Source organism: Zophobas morio, unplaced genomic scaffold (assembly GCF_036711695.1).
Source record: "Zophobas morio isolate AGI-343-1 ecotype UQ-CSIRO unplaced genomic scaffold, CSIRO_AGI_Zmor_V1 ptg000006l, whole genome shotgun sequence".
In the NCBI taxonomy this organism is placed as follows: domain Eukaryota; kingdom Metazoa; phylum Arthropoda; class Insecta; order Coleoptera; family Tenebrionidae; genus Zophobas; species Zophobas morio.
Genome location: NW_026972111.1, coordinates 9,903,854 through 9,918,784, shown reverse-complemented (window position 1 = coordinate 9,918,784; position 14,931 = coordinate 9,903,854). Strand labels below are relative to the sequence as shown.

The window sequence follows — 14,931 nt, the reverse complement described above, 5'->3', positions numbered from 1 at the left end:
TAACGAAGTGTGTGAACAGTTAAAAGTACAGGTAAAGAAGTATATTATGGATATGTTTCGAGTGAGTTTTTCCAACAAAATAGTGTAATGAAAATGAATTAAATTAAAAATTGGTTCTAAATTAGAAGTACGGCCTTTAGAAATTATAATCTTTCTATTTTAAAACTTTAAATCACGGCGCTACTCGCTTATAAAGTACGGTTTTAAAATTTATAAAGTACGGCGTTCAGAATATACAAAATAAGCCGCGTGAAAAAATAACAAGATATATAACCCCTCTCCTCTACCCCAATCTTGTGTAATATAAAAACATTTCTGATACATATGTACTAATCTTAACTGAAATTAATAAAAATATGTTGATTTAATATTTACAACAAACATTTTTATTTAAACATTATACTTCAAATATCAATTATTATGTTATAACTTTATAAAATTAATTAAATAGAAAAGTATAATTCATTTCTAGTCTAGTCTAATAATTTTATCTCATCTCTATTCTATGTTATATTTAAAACGATTTATTTTATTCTATTCACATACCCTTTATTATTTAGTATTTGTGCTTACAATTTTACTGCAATCAAATCTTACGTAATAAACTCTTACGACTTCTCGAGTGGAAAAAAATAGGATATTATCTAACCGCTCCTCCCAAACCTCTTATATAATAAAAGAATACCGTTGTCAATACTTTTAAGAAAAAATCTAATATCTCACAATGTAAGTATATAACGAGCGATCAAATAAAAAACACCTCTAGTTACTTCTTGATGCTCAAATGTTTTCTGAACGTATGGCGTAGCTATCGTCGTAACAATAATTTGAGGTTAGATCACGGTTGTAGAATAGATAGGTTGATACACTAGCATACATTTGCATATCCCTGGTCAGCGACGCCAATTGCCGATCGCGTCGCCTGGTTTTTGACGTTTTAGGGACACAGAACTCTATAGGCATCTGTCTATAACCGATGTAATTAATAAAAGAAATCGTACTTATCGACTCCGATCAAATGTCATTTACAAATTTTGTTTTGTTCATAAAGCAATGTAAACGAAAATCCCCAAAATAACTAGAACGATTTCCGCTCGACAAGATAGAGGCGCTAGCTGTCTGTGTCCTTTCCATGGATATAGGGATCGAAAAGAAGCGTCGCCATCCCAAGCCATTAGTGTACAAACCTATCTATTCTACAACCGTGGGTTAGATCGATAATTCGAATAGTGACAGATAGTCTACAAATGGGAGCAATGATAGAAGTGACAGACCGAGTTTGACACTGACAGATGTGCAATGTACGATGTTAGCTACGTCGTATGTTCAAAAAACATTTGCGCATCGAGTAGTAACTTGAGGTGTATTAGTTTTGATAGCAGGACTTTCTCTATATAACGCGATATTATAATCTCTTTTTTTTAATTTTGACGAAATCTTAGCAAGTATTTTTAAAAAACAATATCTCAATTATTTATCGAAATTTCGGAACGCGGTTTTCACCACTGTTTTGAACTTATACAACTCTATAAATCGTATCAAAAACATGACAGACTTTTTTTGTCGGAAATGATACAGTAAAAGAAGGTTGTGTCGAAGAAGCTACGAACAAAAAAAGTCGACGATTCACAAAGTTTTGTAAGGTGAAAACAGTGACAAAAATCGCAATCTGAAATATACTTTAATGATTGTTATATTGATTTTTAAAAATGTGTGGTGAAAAATTTCACCAAAAAAGAAGACTACAATACACTGTTTTAAAAAACTGCCCAGGCGTTATACAGTAAAAGCAATGGGCAGGTTATATTTGAAATTTTATAACAATAAATCTGTCAATAAATGATCTACATCTAAAGGGCTACAGACAGGATGTCAAAAAATTTGTCACTTAAAATGCAGTTTTTTGGCCAGACAGAAAATATATTTTGGTAATAAATAGATCTTCTAAAGAGATGAACGTTCAAATTTGACTCAAACTGGTTGACCGATTATGTGATTAATTTAAAAATGTCGTATTAATAAATGAATTTCATAGCCCACTATAAATCATTTATTAACACACTGTATAAAGTACTGCGTATGTCGTTGATCAAGTACGGAGTTCGTACACACTGCCAATATGAAATTTTAAAAATCTGGTTGTCTAGGACAAAAAATAGAAGCGAATTGATGAACCACAAACATAAAATTATGTTATTTTATGAAATTTAAATAGCATTTCCCTTGTAAAATTTTGACACCAAGTTCGCACACAAGTATTGTAGTTTGCAAGCACATTTTTTCTTTCAAAAGTCCGCCAACGTCGCAATTCCTCTCAAAAATATACGTGGCAAGATAACAAGCTTTAGTGATAACAATAACCACAAACAGAAAGGAGGCTAGGTTTTAGTTGTGTACAAGTGGAGCTTATTGAACTGCCTATCAAAATTGAAAATAAAAATGCAGAAACTGAAAGCTGGAAGTACCAAGGAGTTTCCCTCAGTTATTAATTTTTAAATTGAAACTCTATAAACTCTGAAAAAAATCTAAATCTGGTTATATTGGCAGTCTTAAGACATCTATCAGATTTTTAAATATGTGTCAAAAAATTCTACACTGGAGTTTCACAAGAAAACGTACGTCAATAAACCTGAGCGATAAGGTGCATTATCCATTGTAATAATTGTTTTAAAACCCATCAAATGTCCACGCAGGGATTAAATAATTTTGTACCCACTGCTTGAAAAGATCACCATTTATGGTTTTGTGATCATCTCTGTCATGGTTGTTTGATTTTAAAAGCAAAAAAAATGAAGAGGGTCCTGCAAATAACACTGAACCTTCCACCTTCTGGCTGTACCTTATAATTTATTGTTGGAACACTATCATTAACCCACGTTTTAGTGGGAGATCCGTTTTTATAACCCCACGTTTCATCTAAATAACCAACCTGATATTTGTGTAGTCGTCTTTATACTTAATGTATGTTGTTAAAAATTTAATCCGTAATATTTCCTGTTTTATACTTATAGCCTATACAGGTTTCAAAATTTTGTAAAGCAGTGAACGAGAACAGCTGAAGTAATTAGTACAAATTAAAATAGGCCCTCTTAGTTGCAGTGGCAAATTTTCAGATTGTTTATGGCCACTATAATTGTCGACTACTTAAAGAAAGCGCTAAATTCTTTAAATCTTAAGAACATAGTATTAGAACGTAGAACGTTTTTCAATTTCACATTCATAAGATTTCTCTTCTTCCCTAATACAATTTGTATCTTCTCTAACGATAGAGCAAAGAGTTGCCCACATTGACAGATAAGTGACATATGAGGTGACAGTATAAGTATTGCAACTGTTAAATCCAATACGACTTCCCCTATGCCATAAGGGAATTCATTTAGTTCAGCAGAACGCAACAGGTGGTAGACTTTTGACAAAAAAAAAACACGTACTTTATGTTTAAAGGTTACATTTTAAAAATAATCCCCTATATAAATAATTTTCCGATTTCAATGAACTTGTTAATTAAAGAAGGAATACTTGCCGACAAATGTAAACTTCTGGAGTTTCGTGGGAAATAAATCCAAACATTGTTACCAACCCTCTCAATAAAAACACTAGAAACTCAAAAACGCGGTCTATACCCTTTCCTAGGTTTGTGTTTCTGTCGCATGTTGCGGAACCACGCTGTATATGCGCTCCGGAGCGTGCAGCGCGTTTTGGGAAAAACAATGCACCGCAGGAAGTCGACCTCGGGGTCAAGGATTTGATTGAGTAAAAGCAGAAAAACAGGTAGGATCAGATAAAAATAGCGCATCTCTGTCGGATGTGGTGCAGTGTTCTGCGACCCGAAAAAAAACAACGAAAATTTCGCCAGTTCAAAGCCGCCTGCCTCGGCGTAGATAATTTATTTTATAAAAATATTATTAGGCTTGTTTGTCGTGTTTGAGCGCGAGATATTTACAGCGAGAAAAATTTACATTATTATATTTTTTTCGTAAGTGAGAGAAGCGGGGGCGGCCAACTTGACGTCATTCTTGACGTTTGGCATACCACAAAATGACAGTGGGCGAAACGTCGATCAGGTGCAAAAATTCGTAAATCCGTCGGATGTTGGGACTAATTATTGCGTAAACATGCACAATAATGTGTTCATTGCCTACCGAAATCACATAACAATCCGTTGTTTGGGGGCCGCCGCGTCCAGAAACATGATGTGAACACACACTGCCACTGATTTCACACTCGTGTACGACTGAAGGGACGGTTTTTAGGGTTTTTGCGGGTAACTGACTTTTTTTAATTTACACTGCAACCTTCCTTTCGTGTGTTGTGGCAGACTGAGTTTAGTGAAACACAAATAGAACCTTTCTGTGCCGTCACGTGAACTGAAGTTTACACGTGGCGCCCTCATATTTTGACGTGACCGGATCGGTAGAGTTGAATGATATATGCAACCAAATATACAGCACGCGTCAATTCACAGTAGCGTCTCATTTAGTAGAGTGCTGGGATTAAAAAATAAATCTACAATTATCGCATATTATAGTATGGTACCAAAGTCAAAAATAAAACAAAGGTAATAGTTACAAGTAATCTTGCTTCATGAAGATGTTTATAAGAAAAAGTAGGAATTTAGTTAAACTAACAAAAAAAAAATATCTAAAATTGCTTTAAGACCCACCACTGACCCGGAAATGACCGGCATTCAGGCAAGACTTCTATCATTACGGGTACTAAGACCAAGTAATGATATGCATTGATTAGATTAACAGAACAACTTTCGAGATTCTAGAATTACAGCATACAAATTAGTCTGCTATTATTCTCTAATCTCACCCCATCCCCAAAAGTCCAGCGTAACTACCGACCATTTATCCGCGCATCACATGAAAAGTGACCTACACTACTCTGACCTACTGGTGCTAATCTAATCTGACTGACATGATCAGACTGTTCAAGAAACTTACGAACAATATGACATGTTCCTAACAAAACAGCTTTTTGAATTTTGACAATTATTGAATCATTCAAATGCAAAGACTTTAAATTCTCAACTAAGCTATTTGGAACTACACCTACATTAGAGATAACTAGGGGTAGAATTGAAATTTTTTTAAGATTCAACATGGATTTCATTTCTATCGATAATTGTAGATATTTTGAAATCTTGGTGTCGTATGTTTGAATAATGTTGTTTGTGTTAGGAATAGCAATGTCAATGAGAATGGCTTCGTTCGTGTGTTTTTTGATAAGTATGATGTCTGGTCTGTTAGCTGTAATGTTTAAGTCTGTAAGTATTGTGCGATCCCAGTATAATTTGTATTTGTTATTTTCAAGGAATGGAGACGGAATGTAAGTGTAATAGGGTGTCGTATCTTCGATTAAGTTCATAAGTGTTGCTAATTCTTTGTGAATGATTTTGGCTGCGTTGTCGTGTCTAGCTTTGTAATCAGTTTGTGCTAGGATGCTGCAAGAAGAGATTATGTGCTGGATCGTTTCAGGTTTTGCTTTGCATAGGCGACAGCAGTCGTTTTTTATGTTCGGATCTTTGATGATGTATTTTCTATAATTCTTGGTATTGATTACTTGGTCTTGAATAGCAAACACAAATCCTTCTGTTTCGGCATACAAACTTGATTTTTTTAACCAAATCAATGACATCTTCTTATTGACATGATTTTCTTCTAAGTCTTTGTAGAATTTTCCATGTAGTTGTTTTTGTTTTAGTCCACTTATTATTTTATCTATTGTGTGGGGGGTGTGGATTTCTTCGGTGTTCGACAGATTTAAGGGTGTGTGGTTCAAATCTGCTCTTGTGATGGTGCGAAACATTTCATTTCTTTCCGCTCGTTTCAAGAAATACTTCTTCAAATCTGAGATTTGTCTCTGATATAAGTTTTCTAAGTTCTGGAAACCCCTTCCTCCATTCTGTCTTGGTAATGAGAATCTTTCAATCGACGATTTTGGGTGATGCCTTCTATACTGTGTGAAGATTTTCCTTGTTGCGATGTTTAAATTTTCAAGATCAGTTTTGGACCATTTAATGACTCCAAAAGAATATGTTAGCAGTGGAACGCAGAATGTATTTACTGCTTTCATTAAATTTTTTCCATTTAACTGTGTCTTCAATATTAATTTTAATCTCGCTACGTATTGATCTTTCAACTGTGTTTTCGTTTTGGTATGATTGATGTGGGAGGATTGACAGAAACCCAGATATTTGTATGTATCGTTTCGTTCTTGGGCTTCAATTATTTCCTTATTCTGTGTTATATGTGGTACTTGGTGAAACACGCCTTTTCTGATTGCTTGGGTCTTACATTTCTCAATACCAAAGGACATACCAATATCACCGGAAAATTGTTCAGTCAGATTTAATAGGTTTGTTAACTGATTTTGTGTACTTGCATATATTTTTATGTCATCCATATACAGCAAGTGACTTATTCTGTTTTCTCTTTGTTTGTTAATTCTTATATTGAACCCATAATTGCAGCTGTTCAGGATATCGGAGAGGGGATTTATTGCTAAGCAGAACCATAACGGGCTAAAAGAATCGCCTTGAAAAATTCCTCTTCGGATCATTATTGGGTCTGACTGAATTGTTTGTTCATTTAAGGTTATTTGGAGGGTGGTCTTCCAAAATTCCATGGAACATTTGAGAAAAGTGCAGATTTTAGTATCAATCTTGTATAATTCCAGAATTTTGCATAGCCAGGAATGAGGGACAGAATCGTAAGCTTTCTTATAATCAATAAAAGCAGTATATATGTTTCGGTTTTCTTTTCTAGCTTGTTCACAGATGATGGAATCTATGATTAATTGCTCTTTGCAGCCAAAGGATCCTTTAATACATCCTTTCTGTTCTTCATTAATGATGTCAGAGTTAAAACAGTGTTGATATATTTTTTGTGTAATGCATGAGGTTAATATTTTATAGATTGTCGGTAAACATGTGATAGGTCTGTATTTTGATGGATTTTTTGTGTCGTTATCTTTAGGTTTTAAGTATGTTACACCATGACATAAGAATGTTGGAAAAGAGGATGGGTCAAGAAGGAACTGATTTAAGTGATGTAGTAAATGAATATGTACACAATTTAATTTTTTTATCCAAAAATTATGGATTTTGTCTGGTCCTGGTGATTTCCAGTTGTGTGTCTTATTGATGGTATTTATTAATTCGGCAAGTGTTATCTGATGATCATTCATTGGTGTAACTGTGGATAGTTTATTATATATATGAGGAATCCATTTGGCAGATTGGTTAAATTCAAATTCTTGAGACCAAAGTTTTGACCAAAATGTTGTTACATCTTGTGAACTTGGTAGTTCACCGGATAATTGAGTTTTGCTTGAATTAGTTAAATGTTGATAGAATAGTTTTTCGTTGTTTAAAAATTTAGTGTTATGAATTTTTCTGAGATGTGATTGTTTGTATCTTTTAAGTCTTTTGCTATATAAGGAAAGCTTTTGTAATAGTGTATCTTTAATTTCGGATAGTGTTGTGTTGTACTCATCGTAATCAGTTTGATGAAAATTATTGTTGGTCAGTATCGAATGCATACATGTCATGATGTGTGGTGTTTTAACTCCTCTAAGGTACTGTGTTATTTGACCCAGTTGTTTTCTAATGTTATTAATTTTATAATTTAACCGTGTTTCCCAATGAGGGGTGGAGGGTATGCGATTGTTGTTTGTATTTATTATGTTATCTTTACATGTGTTAATTTGAATACAAGTTAAAGCTGCACAGTAGATAATTGTATGAAGTTTTTCAAAAGAGATCGAGTTTGTGAGATATTTTGGTAAAATGAATATATTTATTATATTATTACAAAAATTATTTGAAATTAAATATACATTGTTATACACACCACTGGTAGTTGTTCTTGACCTACCATAGCTACTATTCAATAAATGGCACAGAAGGACTAGGATTAAAAACCAAAAAAGAAGCGCACTAATAAGCAACGTACAAAATATAAATTTTTTAAATTACATTGTGTTTAAACCGATGAAGCAGGATTCAGTCGCAATGCTGTTTTCAACAGCCGCAACACTCACATTTGGTCCGATGAAAATCCACAAACTGGTCAAGAAGTACGATTTTAATGACAGTTTTCCACAAATCTGTGGGCCAGTATCGTAAATGGCCGCTTATTTGGACCTTATGTTTTACCAGAGAGACTAAATGCGGCACAGTACCCCGAATTTTTACCAAAAATCAGTCCTTTTCAGGACCACCACTTGTTTCTACAACTAATAATCTTTCGCACTGACTTTTAACAATTTTTTTTTTAATTAAAACTGAAATTGTCTACATCGTTTTTAGTTGAATGTTTTTTCCACTTACTCTTTAAAAAGTGGATCAATGGCATCGCATAGAGGGCGGTGCTTGGGAGTTTTGCCCCATTCGACTTTTAATCTATTTTTTCTATATTTCTATATACTTTACAATGATTGCAGATATTTTCGAAATCACCCTATTTAGATTTACGAGTGTCATCCTATCATCCCTCCAGTTATATGTCAGTTGAGTGTAGTAATTTGGCATTTTATAAATAATTCGGTCGGTCTATAATCACAAAAGAAACGTTGATTTAAATTTTGCGTGACTATACTCAGTTTACCGAACAGATGGAGTTGTAAAAATGCGCGATCCTCTTGTTATCTTTTAAAATCCTAACATTATTGGTGGAAAGATATCAGCAGTTGAACTGGGCATGTCCAATTATACACGAATAATACAAATCTAAACAATGACAACATAAATTTTGGTGCCTTTATTATATTTAAATTTTTATCCTCATCTCAGAATGCGGCAGGAGAAAGTGACAGAGGCACATAAGAAGTCCATAATGATTTTGTTCTGTGTGATAAAATGAACTGACATTGGTATTGCGATAACCCAAACATCCCGATTTAAATTGATGTGGAAAAAAATTGAAAGCCCACGAAAAATTTAAAAATTCAATTGCTGTGATCGTCTAACAAAATGAAACCCTACGTTGTGTTTTTTAAAAATGGCGCGATGCGTTCAGATGCAAATGGTGGACCCCAAGATTGGAAAAGTGCCGCTAAATAAAACACAAAATTTATGGAGGACACAAAATTATTTATTTCTTCACTGACAAAAAAAAAAAAGAAACAAAAGCTGAGACTAAGTTGCGCAGGTTGAAGACCTTCTTAATGCTAAGATCCAAAAAAAACTTTGAATGAATTTTAAATGAAATCAAATTAAACGTTTTGAATCAATGCAATTATTTAAATATCACAAATTTAATATAAACAAATAAAAATCTGAATTAAAGTAACTTGAAGCAAATATACAAGTTATTACAGATGTGTGGCGGCAAATTTAAAATTATGGCAGTCAACAAGAGCACAACAAAAATACCCATAGGGGCCTTCTATCACAAGCGGAGTTTGGGGCTATCGGTCGTGGCTGTTAAGTACAGAAGCTGACAGCGTTACGTCATCTCGACCGCCCCTGAATTATATTCTAATCTGCATTCTTTGTACAGACGGCGCGATAAAGCTGTCCAGCTCGACTAGGAACCGCGCACTCCGCTTCTGCCACGCATTTCGGTGTTATTTACCTCAATTCCATTTTAAATGTTCAATTTCTATGACTCTTATATTAACGACAACTGAACAAGTGTTAAAGTTTCAAAAAGAGCAATAAACAACATTTAAATACGCCATACAATCTTGTGAAATTTTAAACAATAAATAATTCTTATTTGAGATTAAGATTGGATGATAACTTATATGATGGAAACGTTCATCAAGAAAATATTTACATAAAAAAAACTAGCAAAGATTCATGAAAACAAAAGATCTAGTGTGAAATAAACTTGTGCAAATAAAAATACTACCTGAGGTTAAAACTATAGGGCATAGAAATTTACGTTCAGTTAAAATTATACAACAAAGAAAATTACTGAGGTTAAAATTGTGAGGCAGAGAAATATTTTCTGAGGTGAAAAATTGCAAAGCTAACAAATTTACATGAGATTCATATTTGCCACACTTTATCAACGATTCAAACAAAGAGTTTGCATTATGTTAAATTATGTCTTGACCCAAGTGATTGGTTACTTAAAACAATTAGCTTTGAGAGTTTATATTATCGTGAACTGCTTACCCCAAATAAAACACATGATAAATAAACACAAAAAATATCCAGTCAACGTTGCGAGGAATAAGCGACTCGGTGATGTAATTTTTAGCGTTGCGACGAAATGCCTCGGTGATGTAATCCTTAACGTTGCGAGGAAATGTCTCGGTAATGTAATCAATCTTTAACGTTGCGAGGAAACGCCTAGGTGATGTAATGATGATAACTGCCTAAGGGAAGAAATTATTTTAATCCCCCAAGAGTTCACGATATGATGAATTTTGTTAATTTATCTGCCGTTAATGAACTATTAGCAATCTTGTGTGAAGAATTAAGAAGTATTACATATTAGCATCCAGAAACTTCATTCATAATTAGACAAACAAAATCAAAAGAGTCTTGACTAAGTGAATTTCATGGAAACTCCCGGTAAGTATCTGTTACATTGTGTTAGAACCAGTTAACGATTAAAATCCTAACATGAACTGTGAATTTACAAACAATAAAACAAATTTACAACACATGTAGCGTCGGTCGAAAATTAGCACTTTTTCCGATTAGAAAACCGCAAGAATTAGGTCCGCGTGTTGGGGAAAACTGGGCGCCGTTGGCTTTACGATTAATTTTCATTAAACAAAGGCTTCCTCCCTTTTATTAACTTCCAAACCAACTAATTTAACCCAGCTAACTTATAGCGTCTTTTCACAACAATGACGCCAATGATGCTTTCAACATGCCGCCATCTTGTCTACTAAAACCGTCCTCTCAGAACCACCCCTCTAACTAAAATCACAGTATAGATATCAATTGATGTCTATACTGTGCTAAAATCTCAAGCAGACTACACACTACTCAAAAGCGCCAACGTGTACATGGTTGCCTATGTTTAACGATTTTTTGACTGATTTTTTTTTCTCAAATTCAAATTATTCAAATGTGATTTCGCGCCGCTGTTAATTAATTTTTCAGCGCGAAAATTTGATTCAAATTGGGTCACCACAATATTCTGCCAAATGTCACTTGTATATAATTCATTTGTTCATTTGAAACAGACTTGAAAATCCCTGCTAGGAAACGTATTAACACGACTCAATGTATTTAGCACCTAAATCCCTATGACCAGCCTGAAGAAAAGACACTGTGTATGAACAGAGTAAATAAATAAAAAAAAAAACAATCTCTTCGTAAAACATAAACTTCTCGATTTTAGTCAAAAAATTGTTAATAAAATAAAGAAATGTTTATATTTTTATATTTATTTTTCGCCCACGAGACGAGGTCATTACTGTGGTAATGGTGTCATCAAACACAGTTGCTCCTAAAATATGTATAGTCCATATGAAAACTTTAATTATTGATTCGTCTAACTGTTTTTGTCATAATTTTAATTATATTACAGAAAGTATTTAGAATTTACAAACACTCTATAAGTTTATGTTTAACAACACTACGATAACCCTACCACATACGAGAAAACGAAGCATCACTTTTTGATTTTCTACATATATACAGGGTGTTATTGAAAGGTACGTACAAAAAAATTCACAGTTCTTCGCGGAGTCTAAGAAGTTTGAAAAACTTATTTTGTGTTATCAAAATTTTAAGGGGAAAATTAACCCTTATCCAACCGTTTTAGACGCTACTGAAGGATAAATAGGTAAAATTAATTTATTTTAGTAAAACCTAGCAACTGTAACAACAATAAAAAATAAGAAACCCTTTTGTTGCGATAGAAACGAAAGATGACCTTTTTAATCAGAGGCGTACAACGAATTTGGACATAAATTTTAATAATTTTTATCTCTAAAAGGAGAACACTTTTACCTGAACTTTTTTTAAATTTTAGCACCCATACTTCGAGACCAATTGCCGATTTTATTTTGTACGTACCTTTCAATAACACGCTGTATTATTGGAAAAAATAATACTTTAAATAGGTAAAATAAACTATCAAAATATTAAAAAATGTCGTAAATATTTCATTCCAACATGATTCCAACTACTCGTAGGTACTTGGGAACTTCTTATTTTACAAATCAGGTCTGTATTTTTTTAAGTAACCTTGGTTGCATACTTCCAATAGATTGATGTTTCTTTTTTTTATTGAACATAGAGGGTCGTAATGCTTTTCCTGCCCTGCTATTAAGTTATTCATTATCTAAAATTTTGATTAGAATGGGTGACAAAATATGATAAAAGTCTCTATCAGACAAAGAAAAAAATTTAATGAACCTCTCTAAATAGTAATTGAAGGGAAATAATATCTGATAATACTGATGTTATTGTTTTGAATTTCCTGTCAAAATGTAAACTTCTTATCACATTTACATGATTAATGTGGAATATGAGGTTCCTAAAACAATAAATAGTTCACCATACGCTGAATTATTTTCTCAAGTATTTTGATCCCCGAGTATATTTTTGATCAATGATTTGATCATATATATTATATTTTGCAAACATATTTGAAGAAGTTACTTATTACCGAAAAAAATTTACCCAATTACGTGTAATCATAAAATTGTCTTCATTAAAAAATAGGATGCGGTAATAATAAAAAACATGATAAATATGTTTGTCAGAGTATAGCGTAAAAGTACGAAACATTTTTATTATACGTTTACCAATTATTATTGGACAATCTTCATCTGTGTAAATATTGTTACCTAATATTTTTATTAATTGTTTTTTAATAGTGAAATACCTTTTGAGTCTGTTATTTTTTTTCTTTAAAGAGTCTGATCCTCTTCTTTGATCAGTAATTCATTATATCCAATTTCCTCTAGTTTTTCCACTGGAAAAACTTCACAGGGTTGAGTTAACTCAGTTATGGTTACTGGAGAATATTCTTGTCTGAAATGTTATTATGATAATCCTCTTTACAAGTTTTACAGTAAAATAAATTACCTATTTTCATTTTTAATGGTGTTAATATTTCCGTCCGTATGTGTCGTCATCTGATTTGCAACCGAACTGCTTGGTAACGTATGTGTGGATGCACTTGTCGATTCAGAAGAATACTTTTTAGCTAAATATTCATTTCTGCAAAAGCCGCTGTGTAAAATGTTATTCTTACGAATCGTGTAAACTTTACCTGAATAATCTACCTAATTTTCTTCGACTTTTTCGTGGCTTTGAAAGTGGAATCTTAGATTTTCGTCCCATTTCAAAACGTAGTACTTTTATATATCAGTAATCAGTTGATCACCACGAGTTCACTAACAGTAACTACAGTAGTTGCAAAACGTTTCTGCCTTCGTTGGGTACACTGTATTTTTACGACGCATCGTTTCCGCCCCTGAAATGCTAAGAAATCTGGGTATTCTTTACCTGCATACAGTGTGTCGAACGTCCAACGAAGACAGAAACCGAAATAGGAGGGAAGGTAGTTTGAAAAAGGGCCTGGTACCGCGCTTTCCACTGAGTCTCTCCCCTCCCAAATCCTCCGAGAAACTGATTGTTCCAGTGGCGTGCTGGAAAGAGTTTTCCGGGTACCGGGCATAAAACACAAACAATGTGGTGGCAGCCCAAGTCAGTTGATTTTTTATATTACAACAAATATTTTTATGTTTATACCATAATTAAACAAATTGTGAGACGTTTTCACTACTTCTGAATTAATTTTAAATCAGGCTTAATATTCATGTAATCTTGAGTATATTCTCGATTTTATTAAAGCAGAATGAGTCATTCTTTTTTAAATTTTATAAGCTACGGAAACTAATAGAATATCATAGATGTTATTTAAAAAAACTGGGTTCAAGTTATAAATAGTTATTTTGTATTTTTTTAACTAAATCTACTGTAAACTCAACGGATAACATCACTTTAAGTACCGAAGTAAACTTTTTAAACATATCTTTAAGGCTAATAACTAACTATATGCAATACAATCAGTTCTTTTGTTGGTTGATGGATCAGTTACATACAAATAGTTGAAAAAGTTTATTGCATCTGTAAATATTAAATTTATATCTGATACTTCTAGATCCCTAAGGATGTTTGATTTTATGAATTATGAGTTTAGTGGAAAATTTATCATTCTAGTTTTAGTTAGACCACCGTTGGCAGATGTTGTACGCAAACTCTGGTATTGGACTTGGAATCTCTGGCATCTGTACAATTCCAGCAACATTTTGAAGGACCAGTTTTGGGACATTTATTTGCAAATCTTTTAACATCAATTAGTGTGTAGATTAGATCACATAACAGACCTACTTTAATTTTAACTAACGAACTATAAAAGAATCCACATGAAAGAAAATTTACTGGTGAAAAGTGAATAATCAAGCGTTTTCACTTGTGACTACTTAAATCGATGATGCTTGGTGCAAAAATGTAATGTCAAAATTGGTTTTACTGATAGTGATAAATTAAAAATCAGGGCAACATTATCAAAACGTTATAGTTGGTTTATCCAGTAACACAATTAATAGCAAGAATGCGTGTGTGAAAACTGGTCCCTAATGATTATTTTACCTGACCGTTGGAGTTGTTTACAAAAGTTTGTGGATATTTGTTTTCTATTAATATTAATACTTTCGAATTAACATAAACTCAATTCGATAATATGAGAACTGTTATGAATAATACGAAAGCAGTTGATAGTAGAGATGCGTAACTGACGAACCTAATTGTTATTTCATTGACTAAAATTATAAATACGTGCTTTTCTAGGGTGGTGCAAATTTATAAAAATGATGTCATGTTATTAGACAGAACTTCCCCCACATCTGAAGTAATCTAATTTATTAAAAACTATAAATAAAGAGTGGCTCATGGGGGTATCAAACTGGAAAGAATTGTTAAAATGTTAGCAGTGATGA

General features: G+C 33.0%; 1 protein-coding gene across 2 annotated transcripts in view; it reads right to left on the bottom strand.

Annotated features, from left to right (window-relative positions):
* The window catches only part of Tab2 (TAK1-associated binding protein 2), a 65,620-nt gene extending 61,264 nt beyond the window's left edge, over positions 1–4,356 (bottom strand). For both annotated transcript variants that reach the window (XM_064048327.1, XM_064048326.1), the window contains exon 1: positions 4,143–4,356. The gene's annotated coding sequence lies outside the window, so the exon portion shown is untranslated. The remainder of the gene's footprint in view (positions 1–4,142) is intronic.
* Between the last annotated feature and the right edge of the window lie 10,575 nt (positions 4,357–14,931).